Raw genomic sequence first — 21,312 nt, 5'->3', positions numbered from 1 at the left:
AATAACCGTCCTGTTATATCAACACAACATTTGCATCAGTTTGACCGACGACGTGCACCAGAAATTCAAAGTCTCAAAAAATACTGTATCAGATGTAAACATATGATTAGACCATAAATGAAGGAAGAATTCCACATTATTTCAGAGCATCATTCTCCAGTTCTAAATTTTCCTGTATTATTTCCCCTTACAGCCTGGGTTAATTTTTTCTAATTAAAAAATTACTGAAAATGCATCGTCAATAGTACAAAGAAAATTCTTGAACCGTAAAAAATGTTTTAAGAAAATAAATTTTTAAAAATTCACTTCACTCCGACTCTCCAAAATTTCCCACAAAGCCTAAACTTACATAAAGTAACGTTAATCAAAATAGTGGATACTCTAAACCTTCCTAAGAATAAGGCTTCTCAAACGGCCATGTCTGTGATCTATAAGAGAAAGGAAAACAACCACACATTCACTTACAAAACGGCATGAAGCCACATTTGAGTTCTGAGCGCAGAGGCATGCACAGGTGAATAAAGTTAAGGGGGCTGGCGGCATTTGTTCTCTCTCAATTTTATGTTTTAATAGCAGAGAATCTTTATGGTAATTAGGCAAGTCTCTTACAAATACCATATGACGACGAGAAATAAATGACACCAAAACTGACGAACAACAAAATTTATTATTTCGCTAAATTTACTTTTTCATAGAATGAAATACGTTCGACTCCATTTCTTTCCATTTGCACCTAAAACTGATAAATAACTTTACGAGCACAAATTATTTATGTCTGTGTATGTCCGCATGCATAGGTGGTGTGTGTATTGGAGGTGGCATTGAGCAAAATCGGCTACGAACAGGTAGGTGAAGTAAGAATGAAAAAATCTCCCAAACGAGTGCTCAAGCCTTTGTGAATGGACGTTGCGACATTTAAATTTACAGCCCTTTTTTAGTTTAAATAATTATACCTGCCCACGTCTTTAAAAAATTGCGCTATTTCCTTTTTCTGATACACTAATGTAGATTTCTTAACTATGAAATTTCCTACAATATGGGGGGCATAAATATAAGTGGAATATGACCGCTCTCAGCATTTCAAATAATTGTCTGATGACTGATTTGGGACAGAGTACGAAATGCAAACACTACGTAAAAAAAATCTCTTTTTTCGCCTTTCCATGATTCTCTCTCCCCTTATCAGAATTTTATTTTTCAAAGGACTCGCGGCAATCCTTTGTAAAAAAAAAAAATGCTATGTAGAATATTGAGGGTTCCTCAAAAAAAAGCTTTTTATCCCTTTCTGTCTCATATAAAAATCACTTGTCACAAACCATCAATCCTATTTCCTGAAGCAAACTAGATAGATTTCAATATACATGGCAGCAAAGTTCGGAACGAACTACCCGAGGTTCGAGAGAAAGCTGTTCATGCCCGACGGTCTCTTCGGAAGTCTGAGTATCTGATGAATTGGAGCTTTTGAAAAATTATCATGAATTATGCTTCTCAGTAAGCTTCAATGAACTGCTTTTAATCACTTCTCGAAGGAAAATAAGTGAGACACTTTCATTCTTTAAATATGACGGAATTTGATGCTTGACAGTCAAGTATACAGACTTTGCCTACTTATTCAGTCAGAAGAGGTTTATAGTAGTTGAATTTCCTAAGATCAATAGGTCTGTCCAGCAATATGTGCGGATGCAGCACATCGTCTACTTATTTGTTTGTTTGTTTGTATGGTGCTTTTACGTTGCGTGGAACCAGTGGTTATTCAGCAACGGGACCAACGGCTTTACGTGACTTCCGAACCACGTCGAGAGTGAACTTCTATCACCAGAAATACACATCTCTCACTCCTCAACGGAATGGCCGAGAATCGAACCCGCGACCACCAAGGTGGAACGCTAATACCATACCAACTACGCCGCCGAGGCGCTGCTACTTATTTGTGGAAAATAAAACCACGCAGTCCATGCACATCACTATAACGTGCGTCTTTGTTGTAAACTTTTCATTCGAAAATATGAAATTATGCCCCAAGGATCAGGTTTATTACTTGCACAGTTGTACATGAACTTATTGGTATTTCTTGAACTCGATTTCGTCTGCATGTTAAGGTATCCGCCATTTTCAGCGTACTTTAGCTTCAAATCGAGCACCACATTTTCAAATATTTCCAGGAGGAAACAATGACGAATCTCTCTCATTAATTGGCATGAGTCATCTTTACTCTTTGAACGTTCCTGTCAATACCACGGGGAGATTCTGGAATCAGCCATTAAAAGCCAAACTCGTCAGAAGGGCATTGAAAGGTATACTCGTATTTGGCGGACAAACCCCTATGGAATCCTCTCATTAAAATGATAATTCAGCCAGACCGACTGCCAAGATAGCCATCACTAAATAAATCCCAAGTCAACCTTGTCATCCAGGATCCCAAGATCAGAACTATCAAGTTTAAAAAATAAATTAATTAATTAAAAGAAAAAAAATCTCTAGGAATAACATAAAGCCGGACGAATATCTTCATAAATCCAAACCAATTAAATCTACAGCCTTTTCGCCTAATGTAGAAATTGCCTTTGTAACGCCTTTTCTCATTTTTCACAGAGGTAAGGGCCGATGTGTATTAGTAGAAATACTGAGGCATACTGAAATTTCTGTTTCTTTAATGGACTGTTTTAAAGTACATACTATATATATATATATATATATATATATATATATATATATATTACATCGACAATTCTAGTAAACGACGAAACCGATTAACCGTTTTCATTGTCGCTTTCACCTACTAATCTGTAAGATGCACGATGCATTATGCTGACAATTTATGCAGAATTTCAAATAAAGAATGTGAATGATTTTATTTCTAATTATCATGGAGGAGATATAATCAATACACGATACTTCCTGGTAATTTCATACTCACCAAACAAAGAAGTTTCTTTTTTCTAATTGTTCTCTTAAGTTTAAAAATCCTTCAGCCTGAATCGACTCTTTAGAGCCTTCAAATTAAGTTATATTCTTCAACACCCTACAAAAATTAGCCCCAAACGTCAGGCATTACTTAATACGATCGTCTGAACCACATACATATTCAAAATAAAGTGTCTCATACTTGTTACGGGGAAAAAGGGTCAAACAAACACAAGCGGAAGTTTAAAAGCAGCACATGATTTGAATTTCCCACGAAACACGTACTCAACAGGTCGAACAACTTAGCATCGCCAACGAGCCTGCCACAAACGCTCACACTCCCGCCACAACACTGGAAACCGGAGGGTAACAAGCGTAGAGTTCACGCGGAGACTGACATGTCGTACGGTGCCGGATTTCGTCGCTCTAATTTTAATCATCAATAGACATCTTGTATTTCCTAACGCTCTCATTCGATATCGCATAAGACGCATCCTACTAAGACTGATCATTCAGTGTCAGATAATAAAATGACAGTAGTACTGTTGTGAAACGAGGAAATCAAATTGAAAAATTATTATATTATTATCACAGTCCTCATTCAACCCCTATTAACCTTACCAATAGAAATATAATCGTCTTCCAGAAAAAAGAACAATATTTAATATAATGCAATCCTGGTTTAACGTGCAAGTAAGACAGCCCATCACTGAAGCAAACTGAGACTGAAAAGAAAACATCATGCGTCTGGCAGTTGCAGTCGACACCGAGCGCCTGTTGCATGTCTGGAGGCTCCAATTTTTAAGCCAAACTATGAAAACAATATCACTGTGAAATGGAAGAGAGGAGGGGAGGAATGGTTTTCTGGAGCAGAGGATATGGGAAACAATGGAGGCCAAATAAGTGACCAGAGAAATATGACAAAATGTTCCACATCGAAAAATATACATATGTATATATACACGCACACGTATATACGTACATACATAATACAGACAAGTCTATATATTCAGAAATGAACACTGCATTTCCATGTTACCCAAGTATGATAATATTGTCCTTTTTATTTTACGGTTTATTGCACTTTTGTTATAATATGACCAAGTTTATTACATTTGTCTGTTTTTTATGACATTATTATTATTATTATTATTATTATTATTATTATTATATATATATATATATATATATATATATAAAAATATATATACATATACACGAGTATACCTTTCAATGCCCTTCTGACGAGTTTGTCTGGCGGATTCCAGAATAGTCCCGTGGTATTAACAGGAACGTTTAAATAGTAAAGATGACTCATGCCAATTAATGAGAGAAATTCGTCGCTGTTTCCTCTTGGAAATATTTGAAAATGTGGTGTTCGATTTGAAGCTGAAGTACGCTGAAAATGGCGGATATCTTGACATGAAGACGAAATCGATTTTAAGACATACAAATAAGTTCAAGTACAATTGTGCAAAAGTAATAACTTGAACCTTAGGATATAATTCATATTTTCAAATGAAAGGTTTATAACAATGACGCACGTTTATAGTGACGTGCATAGACTGCGTGGTTTTAATAGATTATAATATATAAATAGATACGTATACTATAGATATATATATATATAATATATATATATATACATATACATATACCTATACATAGAGTATAATTAAATTTGCTTACTGTGATCAATTATCATGGTCAGGATGTGTGAAAATTACCACTTCTGATACTGCTACTAATAGTATTTACTAACAATATGCTGGTGTTGTCAATCAATAACACCTTCATACCAAAGCTAATGAAGTATAATGAGATCAAAATTATATGTGTACACACAATCAGACGATTATGCATTGATAAAAAAATATAAACTATTAGTACCTGCACGTTTCCTTCAACAAATATCGCTACAATTTGCAAAATAACAAAACAAATGATCAGATCGTTGTTTTTTTTTCTTTTTTGTCGGCCGAATTAAGCAATGAATCCCGGCCAAATTACATTTAAATATATTTTTGAACGGCAGGCTCGAGGAACAAACACTCCAACAGACCTTTGTGCCGATTCAGACCGGCAACGAAATAGGATAAGAGGGCTTCCAAGGGTCTTGAGCAACTCATGAGCTGTATCATTTCAATAGAAGCAAGAGCCCGAGATTGGGTGGAGATGAAACGCGTCGTTTGTCTGTAAGCGGCAGATGGAGTCTAGGGTTTATATCCCATCTCCTGCTTACAAAGGATAGGATAACAAAGATAACACTTATTCAATGTTCAAGGACCAGGAGCCCCTACTGACAGAAGGCCACAACTTCTTAAAACAATACAAATATGGAAAAAAGAACCCATTACAAAATTCTGTATGACTCAACAGCAAGAAGCATTTATACCATGCAGATATCTCTAAGGAAAGTCTTCAGTCTTAAATGCACATGACATTGGCCTTGAAATGCAATCAGGAACGAGATCAACTTACAGAAACCAGGAACGAGATCAACTTACAGAAACCACACTGAAAACTTACCACATTTTGAAAGGGGAACTATCAACTAAGGTATACTAAAAACCAGACGAACACAAACAACTTACATCCTTAAATAACGATGCATCAATTACGATACTGACGTTTAAACTTGTAACACCCCTCGGGCGCAAAACGTCTTAAACGACACAACAGTTTTGTATAAAGACACATTCACGGAATGAATACAAAAGCAAAACAAAAAATAACTAGAAAAAAAAAAAACCCTTCCTCGAAAACCTCAAGGAAGAAGGGAGGTCTTTAAAAGACCACCGTGCTGTATTGATCCCCTACAGATTACACCGGTAACTTACCTTTAGAGGGGCGAAACATAATCAACCACAAAGGTACAGGTGGTCCTAAGGGAGCTGCACCTGACGGAGTCTCGGCTGGTTGGGCCATTTGCTGAAATTATACATTTCATAATTAGAAAAAAGTAAAAATTAAAAAAATTTCATAAAGTAAAGATCGAAAACAAAACTATCTTAAACTCTCAAAAATTAAATATAGTCAAATTATTAATTATAATTTCCAACCTCTCGGATTTTTATCTTGAAGTTTCTTTTACTTCCAGAGACACCTTAACTGAAAGCTATTCATTACATTTATAAACAAAACTGTTATGCCATATGTCGTCTGTGTATGTACCTACCAATCATGCCAGTAAAAAAATAAATAAAATAAAATAAAAAAAACAAATCCTTTGCTTCAGTACGGCAGCATTCTCTCTATAACAATATGATTACAAGATGAACTACAGTTACCTAAAATTCATTAAAAACTCAAATACACAGAAATACAGAAATGAATAAATAATGGCATAACAAATAAATTAGCGGTACGAAATTACGTTAAATAAACTATTGTTTTCGAAATAATTATGCGGATGACAATATTAACTAGAAACTGAAAGAGGTGGGAAGAGATTTAGCAATACATTTTACCTAATCGGATTTATCAAAGCTTATGGACTTAATCGAGACAGTGTGTCCATGGGCTTCACACAATCCAGGAGGCTGCGGCACTGTGAAAATTTCAAAATAATAAACAAAATATTTAAAAATATAAAAGTTCCTATTCAAAATCATATCGCTAGAAAAAATGTAAATAGACAAGGTATCCAGTACCGAAATGGATGAATTAACCCAGCGTGAAATGTAGGTTATAAAGCCAGACACTGACACTGTAAGCCATTAGCACTTATGACAATAAGATTTTTAGTAGCTGGACAGCAAGATAGTGAGCTTCAGAGAAGAAATGGAATGAAGTACAAGAATCTCGAGGTGAAGCAGAGAGAAACCCCTACCGTCGCACTAAAATATAATCGTTAGAGGTCGGACGGCAAGAAGAGGAAATGGCGAATAAGTACGACTAAATAGTAGGTGGGGCTAGGGGCTGGAGGGACGCTGCAAACACTTTTTAGTCACGCCTACAGGGCAGAAAGTAAAGTGCAATGACGGCCACTAAGCCGCAACGGCGGCCGATGTAAGTATAAGAATAGGAGAGAGAAGGACAAACAGAAAACTATGACTACCCATATCGGAGGAAATCAAGAATTAACTTTTCAGATCAATTTAAAAAGTTAATTGCCTTCGCTCTCTCCCATCCAGGTTCTTTCAATTTTACAATAATACCTCCTAGTGGAGAGAGCTATCTGCGATTCTTCTCTCATTTCCGTTACGACTTTCTATCAATTTTCGAAGCAATTTCTGAGAGATGCAACACAGTACAGCACATTTGCTGCAATAGTAACTTAATCTCAAATTCTATTGTCCTTTCGTCTGTACAAAATCAACATTCTAAAATCTTTGTGATGCACAAGAATCAGCCTTTGGTAACAAGCGCAACCACAACATATTAACAGTTTTTATTTAATCATCTGGACGCAGTGACAGGATCATTACGGAGAAATCTTTCATTGAGCCATTACACTTACGAAGTGATGAGGACCAACATTCATTTATCGCAAATTTTCCAGGTAAATGTCTCAACGGTCCAACTGATTTTTTCAAGAGGTTGTAATGCAGTACTTTGGGCGCTAAGCACGAATATGAACGCAAAGTTGTAATGTACTGCAATTTTCTTGCAGTATTTACAGTAATGTTGCTGGCCACTCAAAAAACGTTAAATTAGCAAAGCTGTGCCCATTCTGGGTCCAACTGGACTTTTGCCTCTAACCACGTTTTCAAATGTTGCCCTACAAATAACCCGCAATTCCAAATTCACTTTACCTCGGGAATAACCTGCATCCAAAGAGAATTACTTATATGAAAACAAGCGCTCTTACAATGATCAGGACACGAACCTAAGCGAATGAAAAAATGAAAGCTGTTGAAATGATTTGTTTGTTGGGTACTATGTGTCGAGTATGAAACACTGAAAGGGTGAAAGCGGTAGGAATGCAGGCGAACATTACTTGGCAATGACGAATACAATCGATATTTGGAATTTCTCTTGGAAATGCGCTTATAATCTGTCCGATGCCACTTTCAAAAAACCTGATAGGTGAACAAAGACAGGAAAACAATACACCAAAACTAAGAGTAAAATGAGAAATATATAATCTTATTACAAGAAATACTAAAAAATAAAGGAAGAAAACCCTATTATTACATTGCGTGTGAAGAACATTCACTGCTTTCACAGATGAAAAAGGCTTCCTCAATCTAATCAATCCAGACTAAAATCTAAAGTTCTCGTTCATTCGAGTTACTGATAAATATGCGTACTTTCAGTTCCCTTATTACTGACATGCTGCAGAGCTCTAACCAGTGAGCATGTCTATTGACTCACTGACAAGACTCTTCATACATGGACATAAACATTTCATTCCACATTGGAACACATGAGCTTATCTCAAACTGACGAACACAGAAAATAATTGATTTTTTTTAAGGGCAAGAACGATTTCATCTCAATTATTCTAAATGAGTAATTTCATGTCAGTTTACCAGTTTACGTAAACACCCTTGTGAGCAACAACCTCCTAAAATAAAAAAAAAACATATATATATATATATATATATATATATATATATATATATATATATATTACCGTGTGTGTCCGTGTGGGTAAAATGCATATACATAAACATATTATTATTTATATATATATATTATAGTATACTATTATATATATATATATATTATATCATACTTATATGATAGTAGATAGATAGATAGAGAGTAGAGAGGAGAAGAGAAGAGAGAGACGAGAGAGAGAGAGAAGAGAGAGAGAGAGCTACCGCGCACAAGGCCTTTTACAAAAGCATCGACATCTTTCAACTAGCGTCACAACCCTACAAAAAGACGACATAAAGCTGTGGAGATGACCTTAATATACTGACAGAAGGGTGGAAGGTATGGAATGTAAAGATACAAGGACTATGCAGTAGAGTATCTGCATTGATGAAACGACGATTCAGTGTTTCGATGCCTCAATTAACATTCGAGGCTTACAAATCATCTAGCTAATCAAAACGAGCGTTTTCTCTTTTACTTTAACAATAGAGTAAATCCATGTTGCGTGTTGGAAGAAACTAATGGTACCATTGATTGATTGATTTATAGGTTTAGGCATAATGCCAAGCACTGGGGCAACTAAGGCAATTCAGCGTTGAAACGGAAATTGACAGTGAAAAGGTTTGAACGTTGCAACAGTAAGAAAGCCTCGCAGTTGCACTATGAATCAATTGTTAGGAAAAGATGGAAAGTAAGATGGAAGAAAGATAATATGAAAGGATATACAGTAAAAGGAATGAAAGTAGTTGCAGCTCGGGGCCGAAGGGACGCTGCAAAGAATCTTGAACGTAACTGCCTACCATTGCAACCGAATGAGGTGTACTGACGGCACCTAAACCCCCTACGGAGAAAACTGAATAGTTAGGGTATTTTTTTTTTTTGCTTTTTTTTTTTTTGCTTGAAATAATTTCATTTTGCATTACCATCTAACAGCTTTCCTAAGAACATAAATTATTCATACTTTGGTCAGAAAACAATTCTCACGTTTATCATGCAATCCTCAAATAAATTATTATTATTATTATTATTATTATTAATTATAGTAGTATTATTATAGTAGTAGTAGTAGTAGTAGTAGTAGTAGTAGTAGTAAAGTCACAGGTAATTTCAAGTCCTATTATAAAAAAATTCTTAAACAAAAAACAAAACAAAATAAAAAAATCGTGGTAAAAAGACAATGGGAAATAAGCCTTCTTCGACTGCTCCATTTACTATGCATTTTAACGGCAGATATGAATGGTAACCCCGGGTGTTACTGTTCAGGCTCCTGCTCCTTCACCATATTTCCCCTAATTATAATCTATTGCGTAAAAGATCAGAATGTGTAAAATAAAAAATGTTAGGTATCAAGATCATTTTATCAGTCCCTGACACTTACCGCGGTATATCTCTTTTCCAAGAAAATGTTATGAATAGGTATTAAAAGGATAAATTAAATATAATTATCACTGAACAACAGAACAACAAAATGCTGTCTTTAAAAGTGTAGTATTAAAGTTGGTATTTGATTGCATAACTTTCACTCACCCTGATCTTTTAACTTACACATTCGTTCAAAAGTTTATCAGGTTTTAAAGAAAAGCTCAAACACATATTAACCAGTGAGTGACATTTATATTAAGCACGATGCAAAAGAGAGTAGTATATTTACACATCAAGTATCGGAAATCACAAGTGGCATTTTGGCCATTCTCTAATCCTTGTTCAATAAGCCATTCCCTTCTTAAGTAATCCCAGTCTCCCAATGCCGTGACACCGACAATGAACTTTGCTTGGCACACTTCAAGTGGTACTATAGAGGTTCTTGCATCATTCTTTCGGTGCCTTGCTTTGTTACTTTCTCCTTTAGCTAACACTGATTATTTATTCTATGAACAGTTTTCACGTGTTAGTGCCTCATGTTCTGAATAGAAACGTCAAATATTTATTTTGTCATTTTCAACATTTCTTAACTTTAATTTTCATCTACCGTATTTGTCCCTCCCAACCTCGCTATCAAACCCTTACCTTAGAAGAACAAGTTCAGAACCACAACTTGGTGGTCTTATCTTCATTGTTAAAATAAATAAAATAACAAATTTTAAAAATTAAAAAATCTTTAAGTCAACCTTGCAGATTTACCCATGCGGTACGAAAGGGTGTTTTTTCTTATGGAATGTGAAGGATAACTTACTGATACAGGTTACTGTAGAGTACTTCTGCTCTTTTTTTTTTAATCCAGATTTAATCACTGCCCCAAAGTCTCTTGCCACCTAAAGGCTCGAAATGTTAAAACTATAATGAAATAAAATAAGCATTAAAAAATTATTTAAAAGCTAAACAACTGGAGTCTAATTGAGTATGATTCTATTTCTATTTTCATGTGGGCGTACATGCATCAGTGGGCGCATTCTTTGTAACTAATAATAGTTACAGTTGAACGAAAGATGTTACGAAATGTCCTGCATAATGGTTTAGAATAAAAAAAACTGTACAGACAGTTTTCAAAACTGAAGGGTTGTGAGAAAAAACCGAAATACATGTAGTTAACAACAATTCCTTAAACACAAAGCACAACATGGATGGTATAGAATTTACAGAGCTATGCTAGGTTATCCTAAACTTGAATGGTATGGATCACTATTACAGATATGAGAGAAATATGGGTTGAGGTTGAGAAACTTCCAACCCGTTTCTCTTATGTTTACAAAATACGTATGCCACACAACCGGATTTTCTCCAACCCAAAAGCACCATTTCCTACAAAGGTTCCAACTTAATTGTTAGATATATAAAAAGGGTAAATATATCAAGTTGTTTGTCCCAATAACAATAAAAATTCATAAATCAATGCACACTATGATGGAGAGCAAAAAATTATTTGTCCCCAACATGAAAAAAAATGCATAAAACACGATGAATAATCAGTAGTACAACACAGAGTTGTGTAACGAACATGAAATCTTATAATAGTACCTTCACTATACACTGATTTCTTGTTATGTAGTACCAAATTCAATTACATGACAGGTGGAATAATGGTAATTCCAGAAGTTTTTTCTTATAGAGTGTAGGGAAAGTTATTATAGTAATAATCAGTCCATTCAGTGCATAAACTGCACTGCATGCGAAAACCATCACTGCTAAAAAAAAAAAAAAAAAAAAAAAAAAAAACAAAAAAAAAAAAAAAAAAAAAAAAAAAAAAAAAAAAAAAACTTCTGAATGTGCACTACAGTTTCTAAATATAAAATAAATGGTCATGAGTGAGCCTTCTTTACTCACTGTGTTGTTCAGTTCAAAGCACGACCCGAAACATTCATATTTTCAAAGGTTGGGTTTAGATGCCTTCCTGCATCCCACTCTATAATTCACAGGACTCTTGTTATGGTTAGAGCTAGGGATCAAGAAAGGTCTTTGGAACAGTCAACATGGTAGGATTAAATTAGAGTAGGTTAACTTATGATGTATGTATCCATGTAATTAAACTTGCCACATTTTCATGTAGTTTCTCTTTTTTATTGTTACTAGTTATTGTACCCAACTGAACCATATTTTTCCAGCTGCTTATCTTGTGACTTACACATTTTTGACAATTCCTGATAGTGAAAGTCTTCATTCATTTTACTGGGGTTTTCCCCACACTTAAAGCCAAAACTCCTAATGGGATACCCAATGACTGATACTGAGAAAGAAATATAAACATCAGAAGTTTCTTGAACTAATGATAATGGTAAAAAATTAACCCCAACATGGAGTCAGAAAACATACAAAGTTTGTGTACTGTATTGTATCCAGTGAAATATTAATACGTGTACATTTATAATATGTATATGTTAATATATATAATATGAACTATTATAAGATATAAATATATATATTCATAATATATAATAATATATTAGAATAATATATATTATCAATACATACATACATACATACATACATAATATTATACTATAACTATAATATATTATTAATATATTATATATAATGTATTTCCTTGTCCTTTAGTAGTCTTTATTTTTTCTATAACGGTTTCTCTTTACTGATTAAATTACTTAAAACATTCACTTGCCTTAAATGAAGCTAATAAAGAAATAATCAGTCAATACATACATACATACATACATACATACATACAAACATACATACCTACATACATACAAGTACCATCTTAACATATTGCATTCGGGCCTGGCCTTTCTGATCAGTAACAAGAGCCCTTTATTTTTTCTTGCACTTGAATATTTTCTAGGTATCTGACAGGTACCAACAATTCTACAAAATACCTACCTAAAACTATTCTGTACTTTACTCTTAAAATTCAAGAGAGAAGTATAAAATGTATCACATCTAAAATGATAGCAACGAAGAAGTAATCATAATATGGTGTAACTTGCATCACCTCACCAGTGTAAGTGTTGAATCATATGTTTTTTAATATACTGTAGTGTCGAGGAATGCTGTGCTGCCATCTCTTGTTTTATATTTTCACTCCATGGACTAAAGAAGTTATTTCTTTATTTGGCTGTCCTTGTTTTTTGTCGAGGAATGCTGTGCTGCCATCTCTTGTATTTTTTTCACTCCATGGACTAAAGAAGTTATTTGTTTATTGGTTGTCCTTGTTTGATTTTGTATTCTTAACATGGAGAGTCCCCCGGGGCATTTCTCTGATCACTACTGACACCTAGCCACCCGTAACATAAGTACTGAAAAGACTCCTTATATAAATTGTTCTATGTATTAGTGTCTTATATAATGTCGTGTGTAAAGTGATTCAGTGTTTATAAGTGTTATAACTGTATAACTAATGAAGATTGTTTGTGTATTGGAAATGTCATATGTTAACCTGTGAGTGTTTAAAGTTTATAGAGTATAACAAGGTTTTACTTCATTGTGCATTTTCTGCATTCCAGAACATAATTATTATTAGTGTTATATAGCTGTAAATGTTGTATTTTGCAGACTCCTTAGACCTTGGTCAGTCTTCTCCATTCTTGATCCTAGACCCTAGACTCTTGGTCCTTGGATCCTATTTCATCTTAAGACGCTCCTGATTCTTCGTCAGATTGTAATCACGTGCAGTACTTTTCCTGATCCTGATTATACTCGAAAAATCTTCAAGAGACCTTTATATTATTTTATAAGTTCCTGGTGTTATACATGAAGTTTGTTAATTTTGTATGTTTCAGTGTTAAATATATTTTAAGTTAATAGAATTTTTCATGTTATACCTTTATATTAAAAATTAAACAAGGAAACTTAAAATTGAACAATCATATATATTTTTAAAAGAACCAGAGTTCATGGATTATAAAATCTAAAAACCATAACTCGACAATTGGCGCAGTGAGTAGGATGATTTGTTCATGAATTTAATGTTTTCTGTTTTCTGTTTTCTATTTGATTTTGTACCAGGAATTGATGAGAGAAGTGTCTGACTTGGACCCCAGGTGTGTGTTGGTTTCAAAAATTGAGTCTTGTTTATCTTCCCTTTTTTGATTCTATGGAAGTAAGGTAAGACCTTGAAATTGTTAAAAAGGAGTTTGTTATGGAAATTTATGGCTGGTGGTATGTCGCTGTCCTGTTGTTGACTTAAAATTTTTGTAAGTTTTGCAATGCGTTTTTGTATAGAGCGTTAATTAGATGTTAAGTATCTTGATTATATGCTTACAATAACTTTTGCATTCTTATTAGTATACGGGCATTAATTAGTTTTGAGTATCTGATTAAATGCTTAATTTTTGTGTGCATTCTTAAACTTATATAAAGTTTGCGCGATTTGTTTACAGCAATACATTATGAATTAGTTTTGTGATTCAGTGTTTGCTAACAATGTAACTGCGTTATTGTTATAATGGGCTTGCTTTAAGTGACTTGTTCTTAGCAGTCTGTTGAATAATTTATGCGTGGGTCAAAGTTTAACTTCGCATTCATTAAGTAGTGTTTACATTTTACGATGATTGATTATTCAAGTAGAGTGTAATTTTCTAGTTGTCGTTCACTTGTTTTCAAGGGAATGTTACTTGGATGTATTTTGTACGTTTAGTTAAAGTGTACTGAATTTTAATTTTCATTATGGATGTTAAACCGTTAATTGACAGTGCAATTAAACAAGGCCTTACTGGTACTCAAATTGATGATTTGTACAGAACAGTTAAAGCTTCAGATAGAATATGACTAGGTCCGAAAGAAAGCAGACTAAGAAAGAGAAGAAAGAATCGCAAAGCGTGAGTTAGACAAACTAGAGAGAGAGCGAGAGAGTAGATGAGGAGAGAGAGAGAGAGAAAGAAACTGAATTAGAAGTACTTAAATTGAAATCTAGTCCTGATTACACTCCAGATCATATCCATTGTTGATCCCTTAAGGTCTTCTTTGCCTAAAATTCCACCATTTGACGAGACCGTAGACGAAATAGACTTGTACATAGATCGCTTTGAGAGATTAGGGTTCGAAATTTTAAATTTTACAAATGGAAAGAAGAAAATTATTCAATGTTATTGGGAAGTCTATTGCGTGGTAGAGCTTTGAAAGTTTATTGTAGCTTTTGTCCAGCGATATTGTCAATAATTTTGTTGCAACTTAAAGAAGCTCTGCTTTAAAGCTTTTCAACATTAATTCTAATGTATATCGAAGGAAGTTTAGAGATTCTATTATTAATTGATACTGACGAAAGTTTTTTGTACAGTTCAATTGTAAATTGGGACAATATTTTGATAAAGTGGTTGGAACTAACAGCAGATGTAGAGAAAAATTATGAATCTGTCGATTTTATGATTTTGGATCAAATGTATCTAGTTGTTCTAATGATCTTCGTTCATTTTGCTAGAACAGTCATTCAGAATTCGTGTCAACTTGCTGAGAGTGCAGATAGATATCTAGTTGCTCATGGTATGAAGAAATGCCGTAAGAGTAATGATAAATTCACTCTAAACCTCATGCTAAACCTCTTGCTGATAAAAATTCAATTTCTCTTAAAGTTTCGAATTCGGTAACTACATCTGATTCTAATGTTAAATGTCATCATTGTGGTGAAGTTGGTCATATTCGTCCTAATTGCTCTGTGTACAAATTAAATAAGAAATCTGATAAAGTAGTGCCTAAAATAGGTGTGTACTTGCCGTGAAGAAAAATTGCATAATTGTGTAACTGATACCGATGGACAAAGATTTTTGATCAGTCAGTTGAGATAGTTTTTGATACTGGGTGCAATACCGTGGTTGTTAGATACATTAGTACCTTTAAATTACCCTCGTGGCAGGAAAGTGAAAGTTTATGACTATCTTGGTAGACCTTTGTACCTAAATACAGTGCATACAATTGTTGAGTCTAAATTCTTTTCTGGTGAAGTTAAAGCTATTGTTGCCCCCTTACTTTGCGCAGATGTCATTATTGGTCTTATACCTGGACTTAACACCTAATGTTGATGCAGGTTTAAGTTTAATTCATGGTGATGAGTTGCTTCTGATCGTAACGTTAACGTTAATGTTGTAACGAGAGCAAAAGCTAAGAGTAAAGTAAATGAACGTCCTATGTCTAGTAATCTTGAATCTTTGGATAAGGAATAGGTCTTAATTCTGATGAATTTAGGAAGTATCAAAATGAATGTCCTTCACTTGCTAGTATTCGTAGTTGCTTATAACGAAGAAAGTGTAACCTTAAAATGTCTGACAGTAAAGTACGTAAATATTGGAGATTTATATATCGTAAGTGCATTGAAAGTAGTAAACCTGAAGATGTAGGAAAATTACAGTTAGTAGTGCCAGTTCAGTACGCAATATAATCATGAAGTTAGCACATGAATCTTTCTTGGCGGGACACTTTTCATCTCGTAAGACTATGATAAGATCATGCAGAAATTCTATTGGCCGAGGGCAAGCTTAGATATACATAGATTCTGTAAATCTTGTCATTCGTGTCAAAAGTTCAGCAGTAAACCAAAGAAAGTACCTTTAGTGCCAATGCCCATTGTGAATGAACTTTTTCACGTATTGCTATTGATCTAATTGGTCTATCACTCCTTCTACTAAGAAAGGTCATAAGTATATTCTTACGGTGATAGATATGGCTACTCGATATCCCGAAGGCAGTTGCTTTACGCAATATTGATACAGTTTCTGTAGCTGAGGCATTAATGGAGATATTTTGTAGAGTTGGTATACCCAAAGAAATCCTTATGATCGTGGCACTCAATTCAAGTCTGATCTTATGTCTGAAATTAATAAACTATTATGTATCAAAGCCTTTACACAAGTCCTTATCATACATCTTGTAACGGAATGGTTGAACGTATGAATGGAACTTTGAAAAATATGCTCAAGAAAATTTGTATTGATAACCCGAATGAATGGGATAAATATAATTAATGTTGCATTATTTGCATATCGTGAAATTCAAATGATAGTTTTAAAGTTCAGTCCTTTTTGAATTGCTGTACGGTCGAAATGTAAGAGGTCCCATTATCTTTTACATGAATTGGTATCTAATAAAACCAGATTGATGGAGAATTAACTACTAGTTTATCAGTACATAATTAACCTTAGAGATAAATTGCAGAGCATGGCTGAAGTTGCAGTAAATAATGCCAAGGTTAGTGCCAAGAAATATAAAGAGTATTTTGATAAGAAAAACCTCCTCTCGGAAATTCAAGGTTAATGATGAAGTTTTGGTTTATGCTTCCAAATAGTTCAAATAATTCCTTATGCAATGGAAAGGTTCCATATGTAATCACGATGTTCATTCTAATGGTGTTTTGATTACTATGTCAACAGTAGGAAATATATTAAAGTTATATCATGCAAATATGCTTAAAAACTTATCATAGAAGAAACTAAGATTAGTGTATTCAACAAGAAGTAAATGATCTTGTAAATTCATCAAATTTGTTTTCAGCTCTTCAAGCTGAGTACAGCCTGTTATTGCCGTTACTGACGATAATTTGTTTGTGAATTGCCATCAAAAGATGAAAACTCTGGTAATTATAACTTTTGTGAATCTTTGTCACCTGATAAAATTAATGATCTTAAATGTTTATTTTTGAAGTCATTACAGACGTCATGAGTGATACGCCTGGTCGTACTAAGACTATTTCTCATAATGTAAGATTACAAAGTGATGAACCAATCGAGCTAAGAACTACCCAATTCCTTTAAGTTTGCTCGATGAATTTAATAAGGAGGTAGATAGATAGAATGATTGATATGGATATTATTCAACCTTCAACTTCTGATTATTGTTCACCTGTTGTTATTGTACGAAAACCTAATGGAAGTATACGTTTATGTGTTGATTTTAGAACTCTTAATAATATTCAGAATTTGATGCAGAACCGATGCCTAGTATAAATGACGATTTACATAAAAATGAATGGCGCTAAATATTTTACTGAGTTAGACCTGTGTAAGGGGTACTGGCAGGTTCCATTAGATCCTAGAGCTATGAAATATACAGCTTTTTCTACTAAGTATGGGTTAATGGAATTTAAAGTTATGCCATTTGGTCTTAAAACCGCGTGTGCAACATTCGTAAGTTGATGAGACGTTTTCAGGGTTATCAAATGTATCTTGTTATTTTGATAACATTGTTATTTTCAGTAAATCCTGGAGAGATCATCTTAATCATATTAAGTTAGTTCTTTCAAGACTTCGTGACCATGCCTAACAGCTGGTCGCCTGATAAATGTTTCTTCGCATTCAGTGAATAAAGTATCTTGGGTATAAACTAGGAAATAACTGTTTATCGCCTATTAAATCCAGAGTAGATGATATTGTTAATATGCCTGTTCCAACAACAAAGAAGGACTTACGTTCATTTATGGGAACATTAGGGTATTACAATAGATTTATTCCAAACTTTTCTATTTTGGCTGCCCCGATTAATGATTTATTGAAGAAAAACTCTAGTAATAAATTAATTGGTCTGATAATCAACTTAAATGTTTCAATGATCTTAAACAAAGCTTATCTTTTAAATCTCCTATCTTGATGTTGCCTGATGTAGAAAAGAAAAAAATTTTATTTGCGAACAGATGCGTCGTATCATGGTTTTGGGTGCTGTTATATTGCAGGATCATGATGGTATGTTTAAACCAGTTTGCTATGCAGGTAGGAATTAAATAAATCTGAATTGAATTACTCTACTATTGAGAAAGAACTTTTTGCAATTGTTTGGGGAATAGAAAGATTTAAAGAATTTTTGTATGGTAAAGAATTTGTTCTTCAAACAGATCATGCACCTCTTAAGTATCTTAGCAGTATGAAAAATAAGAATGACCGCCTTATGCGTTGGGCATTAAGTTTGCAACCATATTCTTTCTTTATTGAGTACATAAGAGGGTCTGATAATGTGTGTTCAGATATGATCAGTAGGTGCATATAGTTTTTTGTTTTAAGCATGTCGTTCAAACTTAGTAGGGGGGTTTGTCGAGGAATGCTGTGCTGCCATCTCTTGTTTATATTTTCACTCCATGGACTAAAGAAGTTATTTCTTTATTTGGCTGTCCTTGTTTTTGTCGAGGAATGCTGTGCTGCCATCTCTTGTGTATTTTTTTCACTCCATGGACTAAAGAAGTTATTTGTTTATTTGGTTGTCCTTGTTTGATTTTGTATTCTTAACATGGAGAGTCCCCGGCATTTCTCTGATCACTACCTGACACCTAGCCACCCGTAACAGTAAGTACTGAAAAGACTCCTTATATAAATTGTTCTATGTATTAGTGTCTTATATAATGTCGTGTGTTAAAGTGATTCAGTGTTATAAAGTGTATACTGTATAACAAATGAATGAAGATTGTTTGTGTATTGGAAATGTCATATGTTTAACCATGTGAGTGTTTAAAGTTTATAGAGTATAACAAGGTTTTACTTCATTGTGCATTTTCTGCATTCAAGAACATAATTATATTAGTGTTATATAGCTGTAAATGTTTGTATTTTGCAGAACTCCTTAGACCTTGGTCAGTCTTCTCCATTCTTGATCCTAGACCCTAGACTCTTGGTCCTTGGATCCTATTTCATCTTAAGACGCTCCTGATTCTTCGTCAGATTGTAATCACGTGCAGTACTTTTCCTGATCCTGATTATACTCGAAAAATCTTCAAGAGACCTTTATATTATTTTATAAGTTCCTGGTGTTATACATGAAGTTTGTTAATTTTGTATGTTTCAGTTTGTAAATATATTTTAAGTTAATAGAATTTTTCATGTTATACCTTTATATTAAAAATTAAACAAGGAAACTTAAAATTGAACAATCATATCTATTTTTAAAAGAACCCCAGAGTTCATGGATTATAAAATCTAAAAACCATAACTCGACATGTAGGTACTGTAAAATTTTTTTAGTGTAACATACAATACGGTAATAATTCTAATATGTGTTAACATAAATACTTCACAAGTACAATGGCAGTCCTATAATGTCATTCTCCTGGTTTCTTTCTGGGGCAATTTTTCGACTTAAATAGGGTTTTCCAGTTTATTTTCTATTGCACCAATCATTCTATAACAGATTTGGTAGTTTTTCCGACTTTCCTTATGTTTTTAAGGGAAACGTCCTGAAATACCGACCCCATCCGCGGTAGACCTAGTATCTAAGTTAGGCTAGGTTAGGAAAGTCATAGTACTACAATCATGTCCTCATACTGCCCACATCCCTCCAAAACCCCGTTGCATTGAGTTGACCAGGAACTTCCATCAAAACTAGGTATATCAGATTCGCTTTATCTCATAAAAATCCCTCATGATTGCTTGAATCATAGAAATATTTGCCGAATTATATTCTATGGCCTCAGAGTTATGGGTTCTCCTATAGGCCAGGAGCCCTTGACAGCACAAGCTGGCTGAATCTGAAATGAACGGTACGAAAGATACAAGTAAAATATACCACATAAAACATATCACCATCAGGCCTAACAGTCTGAAAGCTCCCAGAAGTAAATTAGAAATACGACAAAATCACATGCCTGAATTTAGGTTATTGCTTAAGATAGGCTACTGGGTACTAAGTAGGCCTAAAAACTACCGACTAGGTATACTTTGCAACCTTACATATGATTGCGCACCTATTGCCTTGACGTAGCTAGGTCAAAACTAAAGTACCAAAATTTGGTTCCTAGTTTCTTGTAAAATAAAAACCAAATAACAATCATTCACAAAATGACTTAACATATCAAGCTGGAGGACCCCGACTGGATCTCACAAAGACTTCAACTCGGAGTCTTCCCAATCAGAAGACATTAGGCAGTAGCTATCCAGGTCCAGCAAAACAGTGCAGGTTGTGACTGTGCTCAGATTTACAGCATATTGAACGTTAACTTACCTTAGTTGCACCTTCTCTTGCTTGTAAACTTTACGCTTTATAAGAAATGTAGCAATTCAATGTAACCGTAGCACAACACTGTCTCACTAGCAACTGCACTAACAATAGCATTGGTTGACATGTTTGACGTTTTACATCATAGCTTTTACGTCATCACAGATTCACAAGGATAATCGGAGTGGGTTATTCCTTTAGCTGTGAAATCCTTGCAACTGACAGTGATTTACCACAACACTACAAAATATATAGTTCGGATCCTGGTTTTTTTTTTTTTTTTTAATATTCCGTATGTTGATTACTTTGAGATACTTTGTTTTTAATATAAAAACTAGAATCAATTAAAACACGTAGGTACACTCAGCAAGGAAAGTTAAGATACAGTTTTTTTAAATCTTCGGACATATATTGGTTCCAATAAGTTGTCCACACCTGGCAACTCTTGAAAGGGGGCGGAGCTTCAAAATCATAGCGTTTGTTGCTTTCTAGATTGCCATCAACTTTACACCATAAAGATTCTGTTGAGGTCCTATAATCATTTATACTTGAATGTAGAAACAGGCTCTA

The 21,312-nt window shown here is 34.1% G+C and overlaps 1 pseudogene; it reads right to left on the bottom strand.

The window, feature by feature from the left end:
• LOC135221019 (myb-like protein P) overlaps window positions 1-20,891 on the bottom strand; it is a 555,563-nt pseudogene extending 534,672 nt beyond the window's left edge.
• Between the last annotated feature and the right edge of the window lie 421 nt (window positions 20,892-21,312).

The sequence above is a fragment of the Macrobrachium nipponense genome, chromosome 2 (assembly GCF_015104395.2).
Source record: "Macrobrachium nipponense isolate FS-2020 chromosome 2, ASM1510439v2, whole genome shotgun sequence".
NCBI lineage: Eukaryota > Metazoa > Arthropoda > Malacostraca > Decapoda > Palaemonidae > Macrobrachium > Macrobrachium nipponense.
The sequence above is the reverse complement of the archived record's forward strand: the minus strand, read 5'-3'. Positions and strand labels throughout refer to the sequence as shown.